General features: G+C 39.0%; 1 long non-coding RNA gene across 2 annotated transcripts; it reads left to right on the top strand.

Annotated features, from left to right (window-relative positions):
• Positions 1-1,472: 1,472 nt before the first annotated feature.
• LOC140843519 (uncharacterized) lies at positions 1,473-24,765 on the top strand. 2 transcript variants are annotated; one of them, XR_012121361.1, is made up of 4 exons: positions 1,473-2,113; positions 2,780-3,055; positions 9,264-9,336; positions 24,480-24,765. It is a non-coding gene; the product is annotated as an uncharacterized lncRNA (long non-coding RNA). The 2 variants fall into 2 exon arrangements; XR_012121362.1 differs by lacking the exon at positions 24,480-24,765 and adding an exon at positions 12,427-12,558.
• Positions 24,766-25,515: the final 750 nt, after the last annotated feature.

Here is a 25,515-nt window from a genome sequence, read left to right as displayed (position 1 = left end):
ATCTTCTAAATATTACCATTTTGGCCTGGACCCTTCCCTACCTCACTTCCTTCTACCACCAATCCAAGTACAGACATGTGTAATGCTTAGAGGTGGTCGAATAAATTCCTATCTAAAAGTCATTTATGAAAAAGCTTTGCTATGAATTTCAACACAAAGTATACAAAATGTGCTAATTTTACTAACTACTTTGTCATACACTGGCAACCTCTTTAACATCTAGAGACTAGATGTTGTAAAAGTAAAGGACTCATTTGTCCAATTATATACACTATATACAAAGGAAAACAAAATGCACATCAAAAAAATGATTTTGTCTGAAAATGTCCAAGTATGAACATGTGAGCATATTACCTTTTGCAGTTCTTTCCCCTCCCACCACTTCTTCCAAACCACTGGACAAATATAGGGAACAATACTGTTCACAGAGGTGCATTTTAACAGTTCCATTCCCAAAGGGCAATATTTCCTATAAATTTTACCAGAAAAGGTTATTTACAAAGTGATATTTTACTACCTCTAGATTTAACATACGTCGGGCACTTCTAAACATCTAGATGGACTAGATGTTTCAAATACAGACTCAGTTTGTCCACTATATACACAGCAGTCTTCAATAAACTGCACACATTTAAGTTATAATCTGAAAGTGTCTTCAAAATATGAACATTCTAGCCAAGGAGCCACCTTTTCCTTCTCTCCACCAAACCCAACAGGCTAAAATGCTCAAATTTTCAGAAGACAATCTTTCCTAGGAATTTTAACATAAAATGTACAAAATGTTATCAGTTTACTAACTCTATGTTTTGTCATACACTTGGCAACCTCTTTAACATCTAGAAAGACTAGACGTTGAAAATTTGGACTCATCTGTTCATTATATACACTATATACATGGTAAAGTAAAACAAAATGCACAAACATAAAGAACAATGGTTAATTCTGTCTCACTATAAACAAACTGGCACTAGAGCTCTTTGCGCTTACTTCTCCCTCCTCCCTTGAACCAGTGCATAAACACAACATGTGCTGTTCAAAGAGGTGGCTTGGCCATTCCCCCCAAAACAAACATATTTGCTATGAATTTTAACAAAAAGATATTTACAAAATGTCTTTTTACTATCTCTACTTTTAACATATATCAGGTACTTCAGAATATCTAGAAAGACTAGATTATTTTTTAAAAAATCTTTTTGAGTATTTAGCATTGTCAACTATATACACAGTAGTGAGGAATAAAATGCACACACAAAACAATGGTTATAATATGAAAAATGTCTTCTAAATATGAAGTCTGGCACAGAACCTTCTTTTCTTCCTCATCAAAGTCTTCTACTCCACGTCCTCTAACCCAGAGTACAAACCCGGACATGTGTCGCTCCAGATGTAGCTCCTGAAGTAGTCTAACTTGCATTTCAAAAAGTCATTTCCAGAAGACATTTTTATTATTTTTTAAAAAACAAATGGGCATTTACAAGACGTGTAGTTTTCGAACTCTACTTTATCATACGTCGGCAACCTCTTTAACACCTAGACGGCCTTAAGTTTTCTTTTAAAAGGTTGGGGGGAAAGTTGAGAGCAGCTTTTTCATATTATATACACAGGCTTCCTATAAATGGCCAGTAAATCTTCTCAAAGGACGCTGGGCACTTCCTATTAGGCAAATGTGGTACGTAAATCTACCATTTTTTTCTTTACATTAACAAGGTCTGGTAGAACGAGGACCAACCGCCCGATGTCCTGGTTAACCGTTCCACCGGTCTTCGATCGGCGCCTCTGCTCACCTTCCGGGCCCATTAAGGCCTTTGTTCGTGGTTGTCCGGAGGTCTCGTCCAGTTGGGACGGGTCAGTCACCCAGTTCCCGGATCTACGCGGCTCCAAGGCCTAAGGACGGCGCAGCCTGCGTCCACGTAGACCAGCCTCTGAGGGCCTTCAAAGGCTCTAACGGACTTCTGCAGCGTTCGAAAGGCTGCCATTCTTCTCGCCCTGCCACGCCCAACATCCCGGCGCCTTGGCGGGGGTTTCGCCTCTAGGCCCTGCGGGGTTGGGCCAGGAGCGCGGGCAGTCGCGCTGGGTCCAGGCTCGGAGCGGCCGCTGCTGTGAGGTCGCGCAGGTTGGTGGGGGTGAGGATGAGGGTGAAGGGGCTGGAGGGAGAGGTTCACCGCTGCGGCAAGGCCTGTGTTCGGCCAGAGAGCAGCCCCGGCCAAGGTTCTAGGTCTCTGCAGGACAGACTCCGCGACTTGTCCCCGGGCCCCCCAGCTCACTTGCAGGCGTGAGGCCGGAAGGCCTAGAGGGGCCCGGGGCATGGTGCCGACCTTCGCTTCTCACCGTGTTCTCTCCTGCTTATTTTTTAACAGCATTTTATTCTTTTGGAAAATGATCGCCCCCAAAGTCCCGAAGAATACTTGCATTTTGATTGATAATGTGGTCACTGAGGAATAATTTTGCTTACTTTACAAATATTGCTTTGACTCAGAGAACATCAGTCTCTGGAGAAAGACCCCCTTCCCTGGAATATTGTCTGTACTTCCCCAGGGCATTATAGATAAACCAAGTCACCAAGGCTAGAGGCCAAGCCCGTCTAACATTCATTCCCCATGGGAGAGAGCAATCCAGTATGAAGCCAAGTTTGGATTTACAAAAGTAGCCTTAATGATAGTTTATTAACTTGGAGATTGTACGAGTCAGCATTTACCAACTGCTACAAATAGCCTAAAAAATCAGTGACATGTCGAAATATATATATATATATATATATGTATCTCATTCTTACCACCAGCTAAAACAGGAATTCCTTGAAGGATGCCTCTCCTTCAATGGTGACTCAGAGATCCAGACTCCATCTTGTCTTCACTGTCCTCCAAATCTTCAGAGTTCTCTTCATCCAACCGGAAGGTGGAGAAAAACAAGAGTCATGGTTTCCAAATTCTGCACCAACGTGCCCTGGGGTGCTGTAGTGAATTCACAGGGGTGCCACAGATACCTAAAAACTTTTAGGCAAACCCATAAATAATACCCAGCATCTGCTGGCTGCTGCAGAAACTACTAGCTTGAGGTAATCACAGTTTCATCATTAAATCATTCTACAGTCATTTTTAAAATGCTATATATTTTTATTGAATTATAATTGATAGATAACATTGTGTAAGATAATTACCACCATAGCATTAGCTGACACCTCTATCAAGTCACATGATTCTTTTTTGTGGTGGGATCAGTTAAGATCTAGTCTCTTAGCAACTTAAGTTTGTAATACAGTGTTGTTGACTATAATCACCAAGCTGTGCATTAGCTCTCCAGGACTTATTTATCTACAAATTCCCTGTGTTTGTACCCTTAAACAACATATTCCCAGTTTCCCCCATTCCCCAACCCTACTACGATTCTACTCTGTTTTTACAAGTCTGGCTTTTGTAGATTCCACATTAGGTGATAGCATACAGCATTTTTTTTTCACTTAGCCTAATGCCCTCGGATTTCATCCATGTTGCCACAACTGGCAGGAGTTCCTTTTCTCATGGCTGAATAATATTTCATTGGCCACATCTTTACTCTTTCATCCACTGATGGCCATTTAGGTTCTTTCCATATCTTTGCTTTTGTGAATAACACTGCAATAAACACAAAAGTGCATATATCCCTTTGAACTCCTGTTTTCATTTCATTTTGGATATACACCCAGAATTGGGATTGCTATACCTTATAGTAGTTCTGTTTTTAATTTTCAAAGGAACCTCCATAGAATTTTCCATAGTGATTAATTCAATTTGCATTCCCACAAACAGTGTGTGACGGTTTCCTTACCTCCACATCCTTGCCAACACTTGATGTCTCTTCTTGATACAGCAATTTTAACACATGTGAGGTGACATCTCATTGTGGTTTTTATTTGCATTTCCTTGATGATTAGTGATGTTCAGCATCTTTTCATGTACCTGGTGGCTGTTTGAATGTCTTATTTGGAAAACTGTCTATTTAGTTCCTCTGTTCTTTTCTATTTTTTCTTGGATTGTTTGGGTTTTTTGTTACTGAATTGTAATGAACTCAATATTTTTTGGATATTAATCCCTTATCTGATATGTGGTTTGCAAACATTTTCTCATTCTGTAGGTTTACCTTTTATTTTTTTATTGTTTATTTTTCTGTGCAGAAGCTTTTTAGTTTGTTGTAGTCCCATTTATTGGTGTTTGTATTGGTTGTTTGTGCTTTTGGTGTTATATACATGAAATCATTGCTCAGTCAAATGTTAACAGTTTTCTTCCCCATGTTTTCTTCTAGAGTTTTATAGTCTGAGGTGTCATATTTAAGTTTTTAATCCATTTCCAGTTAATTTTTGTGAGTGGGGTGCCATAGGGATCCTATTTCATTTTTCTCAACACAATTTATTGAAGAAACTATCTTTTCCTTATTAAGTATTATTGGTTCCCATGTCAAATATTAGTTGACCTATATGCAAAGGTTTATTTCTATGCTCTGAATTCTGTTCCATTGATCTATGTGTCTATTTTCATGTCATACCAAACGTTTTAAATTACTAAGATAGAGCTTTGTTGTGTTGTTTGAAATCAGAAAGTGCGATGCCTCCAACTTCGTTCTTCTTTCTCATGATTGTTCTGGGTATTTGGGGTCTTTTTTGATTCCATACAAACTTTAGGATTATTTTTTCTATTTCAATGAAAAATGTCATTGGAATTTTGATAGGGATTGCTTTTAATCTATAGATGATACTGGGCAGCATGGACATTTTAACAATATTAATTCTTCCAGTCCATGAACACAAGATAGCTTTCCATTTCTTTATGACATCCTTAATTTCTTTCATGAAGGTCTTGTAGTTTTCATTGTACAGATCTTTCACTTTCTTGGTTTAATTTATTCCTAAGTATTTTATTGTTTTTGGTACTACTGTAAATGGAATAGTTTTCTTTATTTTATATGGTATTTCCTTTCCATATATTTTGCTGTTAGTGTTTAGAAACAGAACTGATTTCTATATGTTGATTTCATATCCTATAACTTTACTGAATTCACCATCAGTTTCAACAGTTTTTTTGGTTGAATTTTTAGTATTTTCTCTATATAAGATCATATCATCTGCAAGTAACAATTTAATTTTGTCCTTCCTGATTTCGATTCCTTTAATTTCTTTGTCTTGTCAAATACTCTAGCTAGGACTCTGAGTACTATGTCGAATAAGAGTGGTGAGAGTGAGCACCCTTGTCCTTGTTCCTTAGAAGAAAACTCAATTTTTCACTGCTAAGTATAATGTTAACTATGGGTTTCTGTGTATGGCCTTTATTATGTTGAGGTATGTTCCTTCTATACCCAACTAGTTGACAGTTTTAATCATGAAAGGATGTATTTTATCAAATGCTTTTACTGCATCTATTGAATAATAATGTAACTTTTTCTCATTCATTCTATTAATGTGATTATCAGATTTATTGATTTGCATATCTGATATGCAAATCCCAGAGTTAAAGCTCACTTGGTCATGGTATATAATCCTTTTAATTTGTTGTTGAATTTGTTTGCTAATACTTTGTGGAGAATTTTTGCATCTATATTCATTAGGATTATTGGTCTATTGTTGTCTTTTCTCATAGTATCCTTATCCGGCTTTGGTATCAGGGTAATACTGGACTTTTAAAATGAGTTTGGAAGAATTTCCTCCTCTTCAGTTTTTGGAGTTTGAGAATTGGTATTAATTTTTCTTTAAACATTTGGTAGAATTCACAAGTGAAGCCTCCTAGTTCTGGAATTTTCTATGTTGGGAGGTTTTGGTTACTGATTCAACCTCATTACTCACTGTCCATCTATTCCTGATGTAGTCTTGGTATATTGTATGTTTATAGGAATTTACTGAGTTCTTTTAGGTTATCTAATTTGTTGGCATGTAATTGATTTTAATGGTCTCTTATGATCCTATGTATTCCTGTAGTATCAGTTCTAATGTCTCTTCTTTCATTTATGATTTTAGTTATTTGAATATTCTCCCTTTTTCTTTGCAGTTAGACTAAAAGTTTGTCAATTTTGTTTGTTTTGAAAAAGACAGCTCTTAGTTTCATTTATTTTTTTATATTATTTGTCCGGTCCATATTCCATTAATTTCTACTCTAATCTTTGTTATTTCTTTTCTTCTGTCAACTTTGGGCTTAGCTCATTCTCCTCTTTCTAGTTCCTTGAGGTGTAAAGTCAGGTTGTTTATTTGAGGCCTTTTTATTTCTTAATATATACATTTATCACTATAAACAGCCCTGCATCCCATCAGTTCTGTGATGTGTGTTTCCATTTTCCTTTGTTTTGGGATGTTTTTAAAATTTGCTTTGGATTTCTTCTTTGACCCATTGGTTGCTCAGGAGTGCATTGCTTTATATATATTGCCACTTTTCTCTTATTGTTGATTTCTAATTTCATACCATTGTGGTTGAAAATATACTTAGTATTATTTCAATCTTCTTAAATTAGAAGACCTGCTTTGTGTCCTATCACATGGTCTATACTGGAGATTGTTCTGAGTGCATTTGAGAAGAATGTTTACTCTGCTTCTGTTGTATGGAATGTCCTGTAAATGTCTGATAAGTTCATTTGGTCTAATGTATAGTCCAAATCTATTGTATCCTCACTGATTTTCTGTCTCAGTAATCTAACCATTGCTGAAAATGGTATATTGAAGTCCTCTACTATTACTATATTGTCTATTTTTCCCTCAGATCTGTTAGTATTTGCTTAATATATTTGGACACTCCATTGTTGGGTGTGTATATATTTACAACTGTAATATCTTCTTAGTGAGTTTATTCCTTTATCATTATATAATGACTTTCTTTGTCTCTTATTACCATTTTTGGCTTAAAGTCTATTTTGTCTAATATGAATATATTTACTTCTACTTTCTTTTGGTTTCCACCAGCATTAAACAATTTTTTCCATCCCATCACTTTGAGCCTATGTGTGTCTGTAAAGCTGAAGTGAATCTCTTATAAGCAGCATATAGTTGGGTCTTGTTTTTTTAATCTATCCAGCCACTCTTTACTTTTTGATTGGTGAATTTATTCCATTTACTTTTACAGTGATTTTTGATATAGGAGGACTTACTAATGCCATCTTATTATTTTCTGATTGCCTTTTTATTTCTACTGTTTTTTCCCTCTGTTTCTGCTTAATTTTGTATATTTTTATCAATTGGTGATTGTCAATGGAAGTTTTCTCTGTTTCCCCTTTCTTTATCTTCTGTGTATCTGTTCTAGGTTTTTTCTTTGCGGTTACTATGAGGTTTACTAAGACATCTCATATATAAAACAGTCCATTTTTATCTGATATCAACTTCACTTTAATCATCTACAAAAGCTTCATCCTTTTATTCACCCTTCTTATATTTTTTATCTCATTATTCTGTCATTATTGTGTATTCATTAAAAAATACAAATTTTGTCATAGTAGCCATAATTTTTTAAATTTGACCTTTATACTATAGCTTAATGGTTAACATACTATGCTATTACAAATTTAGAGTTTTCTAAGTATGACTATATATTTGCCTTTACCCAGTGTGTTGTATACTTTTGTATGTTTTCTTATATTGATTAGCATTTTTTACTTCAACTTGAAGAATTCCTTTCATTATTTCTTGCAACACAGGTCTACTGTAATAAAATCCATCAGCTCTTGTCTAGAAAAGTCTTTATTTCTTCTTCATATCTGAAGGATAATTTTGCTGGGTAGATCATTCTTAGCTGGCCGGTTTTTCTTTCCACACTTTGAATATGTCATTCCACTTTCTTCTGGCCTGCTGCGTTTCTGCTGATGGCCTAATTGTGGTTCCTTTGCAGATTATAATCTCCTTTTCCCTGGATGCTTTTGAAATTCTTTCTTTATACCTGATTTTTGACAGCTCATTGAAAGTTGTCTTAAAGAAGGTCTTTTTGCATTAGGAAAATAGGGGTCATCTATTATCTTTGTGAACTTTGATGTCAAATTCTCTCCCCAGGTTTCAGAAGTTCTCAGCAATTATTTATTTAAATAAATTGTCTGCTCCATTCTCCCTCTTTCCTCCTTCTGTAATATTGGCTATTCAAATATTTGTTTTTCAGATGGAATCCCATTGATCATGTAGGATTTCTTCAGTCTTTTCATGCTTTTTTCTTTGCTCTCTTCTAACTGGGTTTCAAAATTCTTATCCTCTAACTCACTTATTCTATCTTCTATCTGCTCTAATATACTGCAGATGCTCTTTGTTGCATTCTTTTCATTCATTCATTGAGTTCTTCTGTACCATAATCTGGTTCTATTTTATGATTTCTATCTCTTTGGAAAAAAATCTCATTCTGATCATGTATTTTTTTGAGATTTCATTGACTTTTCCTTCTGAGTTTCTTGTAGCTCATTAAGTTTTACAAAACAGGTATCTTGAATTCTTTATCAACTAAATCACAAAATTCTGTGCCTTTGAGCTCAGTTATCAGAAAATTGTTATTCTCTTTTTGTGATGTCATGTTTCCTTAATTTTTTTATGCTTCTTGCAGTTTAGTATTGCTGCTTTTGCATTTGAAGTAAGAGACACTACCTTCAGTCTTTGCTAGATGCTTTCAGATGGGGTATTCTCTTCAGTGGTGCTATTATCTGATGTTTTATGTCTTTGTGTAGGGACATCTGCTCCACTCTTCTTACTCCCTCTTGTGGCAGGATTTTTAAGCATTTATTTCTTCTCTGCTTCTTTCAAGTGACCAGTTGCTTCTGTAATCCTCTCTTTATTTTCCAAAAGGTGGCACTATAGCTTAGTTTGTAGTTTGTCCCTTGTCCACAGAACATAGCCTGTTTTCTGAGCATGCTAGAGCTGTCTCTCACCTCCACACATGGTAGCACATATAAGAAGTCAGGGGTGAGATGTGGGCTTAACCCTTAGAGTGTTGGAGGTATCCACAGACCCAATAAGGAGATCTCTGGGTGTGGTACTTCCAGAGGCTCATGGGTAGACCTCCTGCTGAGTGGAGGCAGCAGGAATCACATCTTTTATCTATCCCCTAGCCATGGAGTTCCTGCCTCAGTACTCTGTATGCTGCTGGAAAGAAATGGGTTTCCACAGTCATGACCAGAGCAACTGGGGTAACTGGGCTCTCACTACTATTCTTTTCCTATGAGGGAGAGGTCAACTACCACCAGATAAATTAGCTCTTACTGTGTTTCCTTGAGATGAGTATGGCCCTAAACTTTCTTTTACTGACACCTCCATTATGACAAAATTTGTATTTTTTTTTCTTCAGTGTGTTGTTAGGATCTCCCTTCTTGATGGCTGAACTTCTGAAAATCCTCTCTCCTGCTTTTATATCTGCCCAGGTCAGTACTCGACAGGGTTTTTTTTTTTGACTGCAGCAAGAGGGGTCTGATTTGTGGATCGCTTGGTTCTGCAGCATGGACCAATGTCTGTCTGCTTATTGCCAGATGCATAGGTGGATGAGACTCCTCCCAAGTCCCTCGGCATATGGTGTTAGATCCTATGACACTCACAAAAGTATCTTGTCCATGGATAGATGTCTATTTTGTTTAAAATGGAATATCTTACACCCCCATAAGCTGATGTCACTGATAATGCTCTCTTTTTTACTCTGAGTTTTCAGTCATTGCTATGATAAAAAGCAAGTACTACATAGAAATAGGAGATAAAGGAGGTGCTGTGTCCAATCTGATTCCCAGATTAAAGAAGTTATGTAGTGTCCAAATCGGCATACACATCCCATTCATAAGTTACTATGGATATTTAAGAATGAAAACCTAGAGTCAATAAAAACATTTGGCTTTTAATTCATGTGTACTACTTTTTCCAACATCATAAAGTTACTGGCACATAAATCTGTATTAAGTTGTTTGGACCTAACTACTTTATAGTTGGGACTGCTAAGTATTTCTTTGGTCAAGGAGAAGCATGGAAAATTTACTAAGACTCTAAGATCACCATGAACTGAAAATAAAGGATAGTGAAATATTTAAAGGTCAAGCCCAGAAGCACTATACATCTACTCCATCCACATTCCACTGGCCAGAATTTACTAGATAGCTATATCTAGTGGCAAGAGAGGATGGGAAATGTAGTCTAGCTATATGCCCAGGAGGAAAAGGAAAGTAACTTGATGAAAAACTAGTCATTTCCTACTGCAGAAATGAATAGGCAGGGGCATAAACTGTCCCACATCCACAATCTGACTTGCACTAAAAAATGGTATAGCATCTACTCTCAATAACTCAGCCTCCCCATCTTCCCTTCCATTCTATAGCTTTTAGCATCCACAAAGCACATGAAACCATTACTTCATTTAATTATCACAACCTTATGAGCTGGGTGGAGAAAAGACTGTCCCCCATTTTGTAGATTAATAAATAAATTGAAAATCATTGTGTTATTTTAGGTCATCCAAACAGCAAGTAACAGAAGTCGACCCAAATCCAAGTTTTACACCATTTTAAGAGTTCTATCTACAACATTCCACTGGTAGGCCAGTGAAAATTCACTGGACAAGTGTAGGGTGTGTGCTTAATGACAGGGACCAGATCTGTTTGTCAGAGGGCTAGGATAAGGAAACAGGGGCAAGTGGATGATCAGACAAATAGCCTTTATTCTACAAGTAAAGATGGTCATATCCTAAAGTGACTGTTCTTGGGACATAATCAACTATCGTCCAAGGCATGTTTTCAGTTCTTCCTATACTCAGTGAGTTCATAGAAGGCATCTGGCCCCACCATCTCCCCAGCTTTGTGGCTTACACAGGATTTGCACAATTGACTCTCAACCCTAGTGACAATTGATCAGGGAAAGAAACATAACAGGAGAGAAAAGTGCCACCTGGATTTTATCTACCAGTTGAATTGCCTTATGATTTTAGCAAATCTGTCTTAAGGACTTTTTTCCCTATATAATTAAGTTTTATTATACATAGTCTTGCTTTCTACTTTAAATTAATTACTAGTAGTGGAAAGAAGGATGCTAGTCAAGAACAGGAAAAAGCCTTTGGGTTTGGAATCTACCAGTGATAACCTACAACAGGAATAATACTTCTATGGTCTGTATAAATATTTGTCTAGCAGAGGCAACTTATCAGCCTCTTAAATTCTCTTCTGCTCCTGTAAATAAAAGGTAAGAAACCTGAAGCACTGAACCTGAAGAAGTTGCAATCTATAGTTCTCCTGCTCTGAATGGTGAGCATGTGGTGAGAGATAACTGAAGTATTGAAAATAGTCGAGAAGGAATTCTCTTGCATGACCAATCTTTATGTTATTGTATTTTCTGTTCACATCTATTTTCTTCTTTAAGCTTCAAATGAAAGTCATTAGAGGCAGAGATTTTATCACCAGGTGCATGTCCGAGGCCAACTGACTTTCTGATATATTCCTCTTTTTGGCAGTCAGCTAAAATATGCCAGTTTGGGAGCATGTTCTAAGAGATGATTTGAGACCACGCTCTGGGAAGAAAACTGAATTCCTTTATGCTCATTGGTGATTTATTGCTGAATGAACCAAAACTAGCTTCCCCACAAAACTATACTTACAGCCAGGCCAATTGAGTCTGATAGGGCTGAAGCTAAAATTACTGGTGCAAGGATTTAGGATCACATGTGAGAAGTTTACTCTTTGGGTGTGATTTCTAGGTGTGCATGCAAGTGGCTCCCACAGATCATTTACATCCTGCAGCTTTCTCTAGTCCAAAACACAAGCAGTCTGGGCAGCCATGAGGAGGTCAATACTAAGAATTGCCAAAAAAAAAATTCTAAAAAGAAACCCTGTAGACATTTTTATTCTTGTAACTTACCTTCACAGAAACTCAATATGTGACATCAATTAGTAATCCATTCTGCTCATAAAGATCCCCAGAGAGCCAGGAAAACAGCATGATCCTTGTCTTTAAAAGTAGAAAAGAAAAATCTTAAAGTTTTCAGTGATTTGCTTAAACTCATCTAGTTGAGAAGGGGTGGTAACAAACTAGACCATAGAGTTTCCAGGACCTAAAGAGAACTTCCAGTGCATTCGAGCTTTGGCATAGCTACATCCCATTTCATGCACTCACATACTTGCTCACTATTCAGTGCTTTTGGGGAGCTATTTACATTTGCTAGGTGTGGTGCCAAATGCATTATATGCATTGTATCATTTAATCCTTGCAGCAACACAAAGGGATAGAAGTAAGATAAAACCAATACCCATTGTAGAAAGTGGTTGCAAGAGAGGCAAATCTGAACTGTTTGACTTCAAAATGCAATCTCCAAACCAGCCTATTTTGTCAGGCTGAAACAGTAATTTTCAACTTCTTTTGTGTTTGTAACATTTTCTTAAATAACAGAATTTTTGGAAATAAAGGAATTTTAAGCTTCAGAATGGCACTAATTAAGTCAGAAATAATTTAGATTTCATCAACACTAGATTACTTTACTGTCACAGGTTCCAACAGAAGTACCCACAGTTACCAGACTATTCACCTGGCAGACCGTCAGCCTTGGGTCACTCACAAGTGGAATGGTGGTTGTTCTGACCAAGAGAAGAAATTCACACATATTCCAAGAAGCACCAGACCTTCTTTGATACTTCCTTGTTCTGTGTATCTTGTATGCTCTGTTTGGAGTGATTGGCGCCCTGCACAACACATATCTGCGCAACAGATACAGCACAATGTTCCCACTGATCATCATCAGTGTTACAGGATAGATACAAAACAGCTTTATACATTGATGAAATTTAGCAACCTACATAAGAATGTACAAGCATGCTGCTACAGACCAAATAAAAACACTGTGGTATGACTTAGTTCAAAGTCACCTGGTTACACCCGACTCCTTGGTTCTCAGTACAAACAAAAAGGTAAAGTGCCCAACTGCTTTCATTTTAAAGTGGCCCTCATCAAAGCAATAGTGTTACCCACATACATACAAAAAGTACATGTTCAATATTCGAGTTTGCTTAGTGGAGATAAGAGACATATTTGTGTGTGGTTTATGCTCTCTCCATGCATCAGTAGGTCTATACCATGAGCATGCGTGGCTGGGTTCATGGTATTCACACAACATGCTGACATGTTTTTTAGTGTGTTCTTTACATGTAAAGAACCATCTTGTCAGTTCAGGGAGAGGGTAAGAGGTGTGTTCATTTCTTTGGCACCTGCCTTCCACTCTCATCCTAACCATGATCTATAATTCAGTGCCCTATGAGTGTCACAGTGTTACTGCAGATTGAATAATGTCTTTTCAGGCAGCACTGCACAGTGGGATGGTGAAGGTTTAAAGACAATATAGCCCTTTACATTATGGGACATGGAAATCATGGGAACTGGGTGGTTTTGTGACATGACAGTTATTTCACTTCTCTAAGTTGCAATTTCTTTATCTTAAAAAAAATAGAAGAAATAATGTCACCTGGTGGTATCAGTATAGGAATCGGAGTCAAGAGCAGTAACTGTCCATGGAGTAGTTCTCCAAAAGTATTGATTACTGAGCAAGTGAGAGAGGGAATGAGGTGTGGTGGGTTATGCCAGGCAGAGCTCTCATTTACTGGCTAATTCTCTATTATCATCTCCTCCCAACAAGGTGAACTCCGGCAAATCCCTGAAAACTGGGAAAACTGTTTTTGTTTTTAGTTTAAATGAATTTTTAGAAACTTTAGTATTGTTCTTGTCTACGTTTAGGAACAAGGACCATGCTGTTTCCCTAGCTCTTTGGGGATCTTTGTGAGCACAGTGGATTACTAGGAACACATATTTAATTCCTATGAAGGTACCTAGCACAGTACTTGACCCTAATGCTCCCAATAAATGATAGCAGGTCTATTATCATAATCATAAGGTGAGACTGTTCCCAGGGGAGAACATGTTTGGGGTTAGGGTGGTGATCAGACTAGTAAAAATGTTCACTGGATGAAGTATTCTGAGGAGAAGGAGCAAACATGCATAGTTATTTTTGCATAAAGAAATAAGAAAGTGTGCCACAGCCCTTGGCTAGGCAGCAACATTACTGAACCCATGATGGGTACCAAAGCTCCAGATTTAGGGTGGAAGAAAGATCAAAGAAATAAAGATCATGATGCTTTCCAAACAGTTATGAAATGACATAAAATACTCTTATTTTATATTTATTCTTAATACTACTATATATATTTTATACTATAATAAATATTACCCCTATATGTAATATATATTCTAGTACATGATATATATAATGTTCATATATGAGCATATACTATAATATGCACAATTATATAAAATATATAATATTACTACCTGTATTACTATAATGTATTAATACACACACACACACACACACACACACACACATAATACCTTATGAGATTAGGCAGAGCAATCCAAGGGTCCAGTGGCAATTTATTCAATAAAGATTTATTGAACTAGTGTGTGTCAGACACTGCACTGTGTGGCTGGGGTACAGTGATGGGCACGGCACACCTGGTCACTGACCATATTGAGCCTAGGGTCTGGTGTGAATACAGAGAAATAAGCAAACATTTTCTGTTTCAGATAATACCTGCTTTGATAGGGTAGAACATATACTGTAGAAGCACACTGGAGACATACCTGACCTACTGGGAAGTGGGACGGTGGAGGGATTAGGACAGACTTCATGGGGAAGCGATTTCTAAGTCGCAAGCTGAGTGCATAGGAACTACCCAGGCTGTGAAAGATGGAGGTGTGTTCTTGGCTGTTAGAGCAGCGTGATTGGAGGAACAGAGATAAGAGACCCAACTAAAGAAGATTTGAGGAATTAAAAGACATTCAATGGTTGAAAATATGCCTATGAAAAATGCATACACAAATATTTATAGCAGCTATATTCACAATCTCCAAAAGCTAAAAGGAACAAAGATGTCCTTCTAAGGAGAAAGGATAAACACACTGTGGTATATCCATATGCTTGTGTGCTGGTGTATTATGCAGCCATAAAAAGATATGAGCTATCAAGCCATGAAAAAATATGAAGGGAGCTGAAATTCACAATACTAAGAAATAGTAGCCAGTCTGAAAAGACTCATACCTTACAGTCTAACTGGTCTAATATGACATTCTGGAAAAGGCAAAACTATGGAGAAAGTAAACGATCAGTGGCTGCCAGGGGCTCAAGGAAAGGGAGGGATGAATGGGTAGAACACAGGGGATTCTTAGGTCAGTGAATCTATTCTGTGTAATGAGTAATAGTGGATATGTGTCCTTGTCCATTTGTCAAAATCCATTTCATGTACAACACAAAGTGAACACTAATGTTACTATGGACTTCAGTTCATAGTGTATCAAAATTGGCTCATCAATTATAAAACATGTAATACAAAAACTTAATGACAGAGGAGACTGTGTGTGCTGGGAGTAGTGGTCAGGGGCTATGTGGGAACTCTCAATATTCTTTGCTCAACTTTTCTGTACACATAAAACTGCTCTAAAAATTAAGGCCTATTAATGAGAAAGACATTCGGTGTAGCTTAGTCCCTGAGTACCAGAGAGGGTGTGTTTGCTGGGATGAAGGAGATGAGGAATAACGTCTGGAGAGAAGCCTGGAGATGACAGCGGAGCTTGGATAGTGAAGGGTCTGTGAGTCATTTGACTAGACCTAGAAAGCAGCAGGAGCCATGAGGAAGAGCAGCGGTGAAATCCGTCCTTTGCTTAAAAGGACAGCTCTGCGCAGTGGGGAGACTGCGCTTCCAAGGGAAAAGACAAGGGGCGGGGAGGCCGACTTCTGCGGCAGTTATCGTGCGAGACTCCGGCCGCCTATGCTCGGACCGAGGCAGGAAGACGCAGGGAAGAGGGGAGGTAATCTGGCCTAGATTAACCTACTGGATGGCTTGGGCATAGGCAGAGAGAAAGAGGATTTCGGGCAGATTATAAAAATGCCTTTTAAAAACAATCATAACAACCACATTACAATATGAGCAGCACGTTTGCCAAAGAGGCTTCTAGAGAGAAATCATGAGGAATCGTGGTTGTTTAATTTAATATTTAATTATTTAATCTGGCACAGGTTTCTCTATTGGATGGTGGGATGTAGGGATGGAGAAAGAGGATTTTGAGCAAATTATAACATTTTTTAAAAACAGTCACAACAACCATGTATAAAGTATGAGAAACACACTGGCCAAAGAGGCTAGAGAGAAGAAAATGTAGGCGAGTTCTTCAGTGGGCTGTGTGTCACCTCTCACTGCCTGCTGTGGCCTTGGGGTGCTTTGGCAGCTGTATGGGGGACTTTGCAGAAGCCAGGGTAATCAGCTGGTAATTATTATTCTAGTTTTTCCTTGAAATTTGAAGTATTTTGACAGATGTCAACCAAGTGTTGAACAGGTCTTAATGGCATTAAGAGATAAGAAAAAGCACTTAGAACTTCTTCAGGGCATTTATTTAGTCTAATGCTTCTAGCTTTGAAAAAGTTGTGACTCTTGGAGAAAATATGAGTAATTAAATATGAGGGAAAGAAATGAGGGATCCAAGGTTATTTATCTTTAAAAAATAGCATATATTGGTGCCTTAATTAAAAAATAATACATATGCAGAATGAAAGAGTGGAAATTATGGGAAAACACAAAGAAGAAAATCCAGTTATTCATAGCATTGCTATTCAGAAATAAATGTTCTGATGCTTGGCTTTTCAGGGTTTTTCTATGCATAGACACATTTTTTTTTAATTGATATCATAATACATACCCTTTTTCTTTTTTTCACCTGAACAACTGAGTTTCTAGGGTAGACTGAAATTATTATTACCACACACAACAATATAGTGCTTCTATCAAGATATAAGCTTTCTTCTCTCTCATGACGGACACAGAGGCAGACGGGGGCTCTGGGGGTCCTAGGTTGCTCTGCTCTTGGCCACGCAGAGCCCCAGGTCTATGCGCTTGCCCCACAGGCCCCAGGGCTCTGCTCTAGCCCAGGGCTTGAAGCAGGCCTGATAGCGTCACATCACTTTCCAGCCAAGGGGAAGGAGACAGAGGAGATAGGAGGTGGCAGCTTTCTCTTAAGGATGTGTCTTGGAAATGGCTTATTTATTTTCTGCCCACTTGCCCACAGGGAAGAGGGGATGTAGTCTGGCCTAGACTTATCTACTGGATGACTTGGATGTAGGCAGAGAGAAAGAGGATTTGGGGCAGATTATAAAAATGCCTTTTAAAAATAATCATAACAACCACATTAAAATATGAGAAGCTGGTGACCTTTATCAAATCGTAGCAAAACAATTGGTGAAACTGGTTCCTGTGGTAACTCAAGGCACTTAACATGCTTTCCAGGCCTGCAGCAATGGAGGTAACAGTGAGACAAAATCAGAAGGTTGGTTTCTGTCAGCCCCTCCTTGATGCTTTAGGTAGGGAGCTATGAAGAGAGGGATGACGTTTGGCAAGAACACGTCAGCTTGTCAGCAGAGACGAAGAGAAATACAGATTGATAAATGGGCTTATTTATTTTTTGCCCACTTGCCATTTGCCATTTAGTTAAAAAGGAGGCTAGGAAAATGTGGCCACCCATTGCCCAGCCATATATCGTGTAAACCCCAGCATGGGAGAGCTTATTACTAAATGTAAGGGGAAATGCATATCAGTCTTTGTTTCAAGTCCTTCAGTGACTCCTCTGTGCCCTCCTACCCACACATGGAATAAACTCACTCTTTCCCCAAGGGCACAGCCTAAGGAGGCAGCCAGTTATGACATCCAACTCCAAGTTCCAGATTTTTGCCTAATATCAACTCTTCTCTATCAGAGCTGGAGGAATCTGGACCTGGGGACTTGTTAGTTATTATTAGTTAATAAGCATATTTTCTAGCACCTTCCCCATATTTATTGTCCAATAATGTTGTCAAAAAGGAGAACTGCAATAAAAGCTTCTAACCAGAAAAAAAGGTGAAGGAGAAATAGAATCATTATGACCCTTTGCAATGATTAAATTTTATCCAAAAGAAACTGACAAGTCCCTGGCGCAGCCAATGAAGACAGTTCCTCAGTCTACAGACATTCACTCTCTTTGGGAGAAAGTCCTTTGTCCACTGACCTCTCAGAGACTCTGCTTGTCCATTCATTATCTTCTGTGGCCACAACTGAAGTGAGCGTGGGAGAGATGCCTTCCTTGGGGATGCACAACTTTTCTGGGGTGGCTTTAGGGATCAGAAAATTACAGCTTTTGTAGACCAGGTTTGTGGTTTCTTTGATCACATAATCCTTCGAAAATTCCTAGTAGTTTTCTGGGCCATTTGCTACCAGTCATTTCCATGAACATGTAAGGATGACCAAAGACCTTGTCTGCATAAATCCTAAGTTTATGAACACATTTGTTTACTCATCTCTCTTCTCAAACTATTTTCTCTCTAACTTAATAACAACTTTGAGGCCATTCGAAATAACAGACTTGGGTGAGACAACAATACGCTTAATTCTATATTTGCCACGGGATTGGCTCCTCTGGTTCCATTAACAGCAGGCCCTGGAGAAAGGCTCTCTTTCTCTGTTTATGATACTGAAGCAGTTCAATTTTCCAGTTCCATGAGGTCTAAATTACTGGAGTGCTAGTCAATTCAGACTGCATTCCCAAGTACAGGGGACATCCCAGTGCAGGCTCTGCTGACAAGCTGACAAGTTCTTGCCAAACGTCATCTCACTCTTCATAGCTCCCTACCTAAAGCAGCAAGGAGGGGCCGACAGAAACCAACCTTCTGATTTTGTCTCACTGTTACCTCCATTGCTGCAGGCCTGGGAAGCATGTTAAGTGCCTTGAGTTATCACAGGAACCAGTTTTACCAAATGTTTTGCTACAATTTGATAAAGGTCAGGAGCTTCTCAGCCTGCTATATCTATTTCCTTGCTGTCTACCACACAACTGTTAAAGGATCAATTTGAAACAAATCCATTTTAACACAATTGTTAAAAGATCACACACCTGTTAAAGTGATATAGTTTACATTTTTGTTACCCCTGCAGGATACTATTTCTGGCACCAATTTATGTTTTGTTATAATCCATACTGAGCTACTGATATAAAACACAACAAAATATAGCATCACAAAAAAAGGTTGAGTTTTCTCTCACAAAATAAGAAGTTAGGGACATGAAAGCATCTATTTGTGAGCACATCCAGGAACCTACTGTCTTTTGGTTCCTTCACCTGCTAGAGTCCTGCCCTAAAGACATGGTCCCAGCACACTGAAAGCACATCTGTACTCCAGCCAGGGGCGAGTGGAGAGGAAGTGGAGCGAAGGCAGCTGGCTTTACGGATGGGACGCTCACGTTGCTCACATCATTTCTGTTCATGTTTCAGTTGTGGGGCTGGTGGAAGACCATGTGCTTTGCTAAAACTTAGTGGGTAGGAGGGGGGGTGTTTGTCACCCAAATGTAAGATGGACCCCTAAAGGGTAAATAGAGCTCTTCCATATCCAAGAATGATGAGCATTTCCCAATATCCTTCAATGATTTTGCAAATAACACTTTTATTGGCTATAAAGTATTTTATCAAAACTTTCTATCATTGGACATTATTTCCTAATTTTGGCCGTAGTATATAATGCTTTATTGAACCTCTTTCTTTAGCAGCCTTTATACACATCTCTGGGCAAGTTACTAAGAGTGATATACTTAGAAATGGAAAGGTTATGCATGAATACTTTAAAGCACTGTTTAATTGTCTTCTAGAAACATTTTAGCAGTTTGTCATTCTAGCTGTGGTATGTAAATCTGCCTCCCCACATAATTTCCAATACCTAATATGTTTATATTTAAATCTTTTTCCCCCAATGTAACACATTCTTGCCTTTAGAAGAGAATTTTATTGCAAGAATTGAATCAACTGCATATACTAACCACTTATAATAATAGGACCAAAAAAATGATTTTTTGAACGTTCTTGTTTTAAGGAACTATTTTAAGAGAAGAGTAGAGTCAATTTGGAGCAAATTAAACAAATTTTAAGCTGTGTATGTTTGTATGTGAAACTTGTTTTCAAAAGTAGAATATAAATACAATTTCACTGTGAAACATTTGAGGGGAAAAAAACATAAAGAAAGTGAGAATCACCCTAGTTATCCCATGATAGAAAATCACCTATAACAGTTTATTGTATATCTATCTATTCTTCTTCTTTATTTATACTTTCATTTATATTTATATTATTTATATAACTTTTCTTGATGCATGCATCATTTCATATCTTTTCTTCACTGAAAAAAATCTCTATATATTTTCCCATGCTGTTAGAACTCCTTCTAGAATCTAATTTTTAATGACTCTATTATATGGTTATAACACATTAGAAGCTAGTATTCATTAAACACTTATTAAAATAGTAGCAATTGGATTTAATCCTTTGAAAGACAATATAAGATCATCAATATTTTAACCCTTGCAGCAGTAGACTTCATTATTGTATCTAATTCTTCACCCCTCCTTACTGAGTAGTGGTTCTCAGCCAGGGATGAATTTTGCACCACAGGAGACATTTGGCAATGTTTGGGGACATTTTTGGTTTATAATTGTGTAGATGCTACTGACATCTGGTTTGAGGAGGCCAGAAATGCTGCTGAACATCCAGTGATTCATAGGACATCCCTTGACGAAAAAGAATGATCTTGTCCAAAAGGATAATAGAGCAAAGGTTGAAAATCCCTGCTCTGGAGTCATATTCTTTGCTGTGTTATTTTTTCACTCCTTGGCTTGAGGTTTGGTCAATGTCACTTGCTTTAGCTAGTAGAACGAGGTGGAAATTATAATATCATATTGTTTATGTGTTTTCACATTTCCCTCTTGTGGTTCTTCTATCACCATTTAAAGAACATGCTTGTCTACCCCAGTAGAGTAAGAGAGGATGAGAGATGTGTGAAGCAGGGCCACCTAGCGGACATACGGACCTGCAGTAAGACGCAGAGGCTCCCAGCCCAGTCCAGCCTTGATTAGGCCAACCCTAGCCAACCTTTCCATGTGGTAACTATGGTAATTAGTGACTGTTGTCTTAAGCCACTGAGTTTGGGGGCATTTTTTAATTTAGCAATAGCTAATCATTACGTTAGATGAGAAAAACTGATTTGTTCCAGGTCACAAAATTAGCAAGTCAAAGAGCTGGGTTTCAAACTCAGATCTGGCTGACTCCAAAGTCCACTCTTAACCTTCAGACTATATTGTTTTTCTAATACCATCATTTATGTAATGACTCTTCTGTTGGGTAACTGAGTTATGTTTCTGTGTTTTGCAATTGCAAATAAAGCTTCTTTGGTAAACATCTTTTTACATATATGTTTATCTCCCATTCAGATTTCTCTAGGACAGAATTTCTCCAAAGATATGGACTTTTTAAGGAAGTTGTTGCATTTTATCTGCCTAATTTTAGAAAAGATTTGAATTATCTAAATAATTTTAAAAATTCTTTGTAATATTTTGCAATATATACATGTATTAAATCATCACATTGTACACCTTAAGCTTATATATGTTTCATGTCAATAATATTTCAATAAACCTGAAAAAAAATAAAATAAAATGAACCCTCAAATTCTATAATAATTGAGTTTAATTTGTCTCAGAGGCAACATTGTAATTTTAGATAAAACATACAATGCATAAAAAATGTACTCTTGGGCAATATTTATAAAATTTAAACTTTATAAGGAACCCTTTTACTACAGACAGCTGTGTGGTTTCACGCAAGATGCAGTATATCTGTATTTTTTAATTATATATTATTGGCTGCAGCTATAGGAAGATTTAACTTTCTTCTTATATCTGGAAAAATGCAATCCTCTTCTATAACAATTTATCTTAAGGAGCCATTTTTAACAATGAATCAGATCTTAAAATAAAAGATGGTTGGGGGGGACCTGTCTAGGTTGGGGGACCTGTCTGAAGTAGTCACTCCCTGAACGTGAAGTTCACAGCAACTGTGTGGCAGCAGAGGAGTTAAAGCTGGCTGGAGGGTTATGTGTTGTAGCTGTCCTATGTCTAATAAAATGCATCTCAAACTGGCATGTGAATAATGTTACTTCACCACTGTAAGCCCTGGTATAAAAAATACAGATAGATGTAAATGGCTCCCGGAAGCCAGCATGTGACCCCATGTGGATGGCAGGATTTATTAGTGGTTTTACTGCCACTTTCACTTAGCATAACCACATAAGCCCTAGACCATCGGTGTCAAAGCCCTCCTCCCGATGGGTGGTGGTCAGCAAGAACCAATGCAAAGAACAAACAACCAGCCCCCTATGAACGGGGGCAGAAGAGACTGAACAGGGTATCTGGGGCGGGCACCTGATAAACATTTTTTGACACTGGAGCTTTGATGTTACTGTTAGAAGCCATCTGGGGCCGAAGCTACCCCGCCTCTCCACCTTGCTGGCCTCCTCCACCACGGAGCCCCCACCCCTGCCGCTGCACAGCAGGCCAGCCCTGACACCAGGCTGTGGCCCTGCACCCAGAGGGGCTTGCTTGAGATTTAAGGCTCTTCTGACAACCTAAACATTTTATCTTAGTCATTTTATCTTACAATTAATTTGTTTACAACTGAAGTCTGACGGTACAACGGAGCATGCCCTGGGAGGCTCGAAGGGTCAGCTGGCCGACCCTTTCCCCGGCCGGTGCCCCCCATGTTCTTCCCTGCTCCCCTCCCCCTGCCCCTCCCCCTCCTTCCCATGACCGCAGCAGCCCAGCCCTGACAGTGACTGGTAGGTCGTGGGGAGGTTGGGAAGAAGGACAAGCCCGCTTTCCGCCCTTGGACTCCACCTCCAGCAGGCACAGGGATGAAGGGGAGGAGATGAACTTCTCCCACTATGATGCTGTCCTTGGGCCCTGTGTGGGTGGGGCCTGTGTCATGTATTTTCTTCTCACACATTTCACACATTATTTACTAATTTTGTACCATCCATGATCAGGGAGGCCTCTGTCTGAATGCTGTCTTCCACCGGCTGGCTGCTGCCACCCCAGCAGAGGGGGCTGCTCTGTTCACTCGTTTTCTATCACGCCAGCTCCACAGTCATGAATGTGACTCACCCATTTAAAGTGTTAGAAGCTTCATTCTGGTAATAAGAAGACTTTACCCCTAGAGGTTAAATAGCGTATTCAGGATGACAGAGGTAACAAATGGCAGAGCCTAGACCTGAGCCAGATCTTGTGACTAAATCCAAATTCCAAACCCACTCTCTTCCCATGACTGGACTGCTGAAGCCCTCGGCTAAAGAACCTCGTAAGTGATGGTGAAGTGCAACCCCGGCCGGACCTCTCCCGTCTAAACACAATGGCTGCCATCAGCTCTCATTAACTTCTGTTGCTGGCCAGTAGACGGGATATGCATAGAAAATGGAGGGCAGTGCATACCTGGCCTTGTGTGGTACATAATAGAGTGTTGAGTAGTGGCCTCTGGACTACGACTATCTGGGTCTGAACTCAGACTCTGCCACTTACTGTGTGCCCTTGGTCAAGTTACTGAAACTCTCTTGCCTCAGTTTCCCCATCTATCAGGTGAGGATAATAATAGTAATTATTTTGCGGGAAAGTTAGGTGTGATGACACCCAATAATTTTTTAATTATCATTATATAATAATATATTGCAATCTTTTGCAATTTCACAGCTTGAGTTGGTGTACCCACGTGTTCCTACCACATCTGAACCTCAGTATTTCAGATGCTCCAATAACCTTCTAATTGCTCTCCCCACTCCCACCCCCAACCCCATAGTCTCTACTTAGCCTCTTAAGTGACACCGTAAGTTCTTAAGAACAGTAGTCATACCACCAGGAAGAGAGACTTTTAAAGGTGCTGTAGCCAACAGCCAGTGTCAACTGCCAGGCATGAATGAAGATATCTCTACATGATTCCAGCCAAATGATTGCTTTAGGTAACTAAGTTTTGGGACTTTATGTTACAGAGCAATAATAAACAGGACAGTGGCTCAGATATTGAAGTCATCAAATATATTAAACACAGACTAATCAGTTCAAAAAATAAATGGCGAGAGGGAGAAGTTCAGCATAAAACTAGGACTTATGAGAAAGAAACAAATAGAAATTCTAGAACTAAAAAATACCGCACCTGAAATGTATTCATTAGATGGAGTTAGCAGCAAATAAGAAATAGCAAAGGTTAGGATTGGTAGGAAATGCCTAGGCCAAGGATAACAACCCGAAAGGACGGTCAGTGCAGAGAAGAATGTGAGATGCACACGGGAACAGTAAAAGGTTAATATGCGTGTAATTGGAATCCCAGAAAGGGAAGAGAGAAGTGGATATGGGAAGAAAAACCAAAGAAAAAAATAAGAGGCTGATTGTCTGATTTCTGCATTCAGGTTCAGTGTGGTGTGAAAATAGGGACATTCTTGGGACCCTGAGCAGTGACATTAGAGTTCAGAAACAACCATGAACTGGAGAGAAGGGGAAATTATAGGAGGTGAGAAAAGAGGATGGAGTCTGAGGTATACAGAAAAGAATATCGAGATGACTAAATTGCAGACCACTGAAGCCTGTGTCTAATTGTTTTTTTTTTTTTTTAGCACTAACATCGCTTGGCACATGCCCGGCACAGAAGAGGTTCTCAGTAAAGCATGTACTGAGTGGGGGGCATGTGTTCCAGCAAAAGGAGAAGGCGGTTGCTTGGGCTCTTCAGGCTGGCTCTTGAAGACCTGCAGCAAGTACCCTCCGAGGAAACCCTTCAGGTCCTCTCACTGCCTTCAGTCTTAATTTGCAAGAGATGCTTGGCCAGAGACAGGACCTGAGAGAGAGATGAAGTGTACCAGGACTAGGATAGCATGTTGTCCGGCTTGCTTCATTCCCGCTCCCTCCCTGCCTTCCTGCCTTCCTTCCCTCCTTCCCTTATGAAATATTCTTTGGACAGCCCCTAGTTGCTGGTCACTGTGCACACAAAGATGAATAAGACACAATCCATGCATTGGTGAGGGAAACAAACAGGTAAACACAGAATTACAATTCAACCTTCAAGTGCCACAGGGACCCAGAAAAGGGACTGACTGAATGATGGCCATGACAACACAGAAAGCCTCTTGTGAAGGGGATGTTTGAGCTGGAACCTCAAGAATGAGGAGACAGAGGTGCGAAAGGGCACATAGTGAATGACCCGGCACATGGCATTTTGATGTAACTGGGACATAATGTGTACAGGCCAGGGGTTAGAGATTTCAGGAGAAAAACTTGAAAAATGAGGTTGATGCCAGTAGATGTGAAGTTAATCTGTTGGTGTAAGACTTTAGGACCAGCAAGTGCCATGACTGTACCTGCGTTTCAGGGACTTGTCCTGCAGGCGCCATGGAAGAGGACTGGGCAGTGAGGAGGCAGGGCTGGGCAGGAACAGTCTGGGGCCACATCGACTCGCTGCCACGAAATCAACTGATGTTCAGTTGAAATATGTTTCCTCATCGTCTTAATAACCATTTTTTCCACTCATTTGAGCAGTTGTGCAGTTGTTAAGTCATGTAGGAACCCAAGTGGCTATTGATCTCATGTTCTGAGCAGCCCAGTTTGGAAGCACAAGCCTTCAGTAGGCCCTACCCAGCCAGAAAGGAACCATGTTAA

This window comes from Manis javanica, chromosome 9 (assembly GCF_040802235.1).
Source record: "Manis javanica isolate MJ-LG chromosome 9, MJ_LKY, whole genome shotgun sequence".
NCBI classification, from domain to species: Eukaryota; Metazoa; Chordata; class Mammalia; order Pholidota; family Manidae; genus Manis; species Manis javanica.
Note: the sequence above shows the minus strand (reverse complement) of the source record. Positions and strands in the feature narration are given on the sequence as shown.